This window comes from Lucilia cuprina, chromosome 4 (genome assembly GCF_022045245.1).
Source record: "Lucilia cuprina isolate Lc7/37 chromosome 4, ASM2204524v1, whole genome shotgun sequence".
Classification (NCBI taxonomy): domain Eukaryota; kingdom Metazoa; phylum Arthropoda; class Insecta; order Diptera; family Calliphoridae; genus Lucilia; species Lucilia cuprina.
In genome coordinates, this window is record NC_060952.1 from 1,520,901 (window position 1) to 1,521,607 (window position 707).

The window sequence follows — 707 nt, forward strand, 5'->3', positions numbered from 1 at the left end:
TTAATATTTTATTAATTTAATTTTTGCATCGACAATGTACTTGACCAGAAAAAAACAGAACCTAAACAATAGTACACAGCAACAAATGCATACATTTTTTATTTTAATTTATAGACACAAACCCTAAACCTCAAAAAAATCTTAAGATGAAAATAATTGTTGGATTCTACAACGCAATGGGTGACATATGTATGTATGAATGAATGTTTGAATGTATTTACATATTTGCGTTAAGATACAAGATCAACTTGACCGACCGATAACCACAACGAAAACGAAAAGAATCAAGCCAAAAACTATGCTAATAATGCCAAAGCTAAACTTTGTTTGCCAAAGCAAAGAATCTGCAATGTTACCATTAGATACATACATACATACACATACTTGATGATCATGTTTGTGTTATGTGCTTGCTAGTGCTGTTAGTGTGTTAGTGGAAAAAGAAGTTAACCAAGTTAACAAGAATATCAATACTACAAATGATGATACGAAAACGAAATCGAAAATGAAAACGAGCAAGTGATGTGAGCAGCAACAACAATAAACATTTTGGACGGAGTTAACCCTAGGTCGCAGAAGGCGTCGATACTTTAAGAAAACCCCTGCTTCACATCGAATCATCGTGCAGTTCGCAGTGAACGTGACAGTCGAACAAACGCAAACTCAGAAACAGTCTAAAAAATATAAAATAAAATTCAAATAGTTAA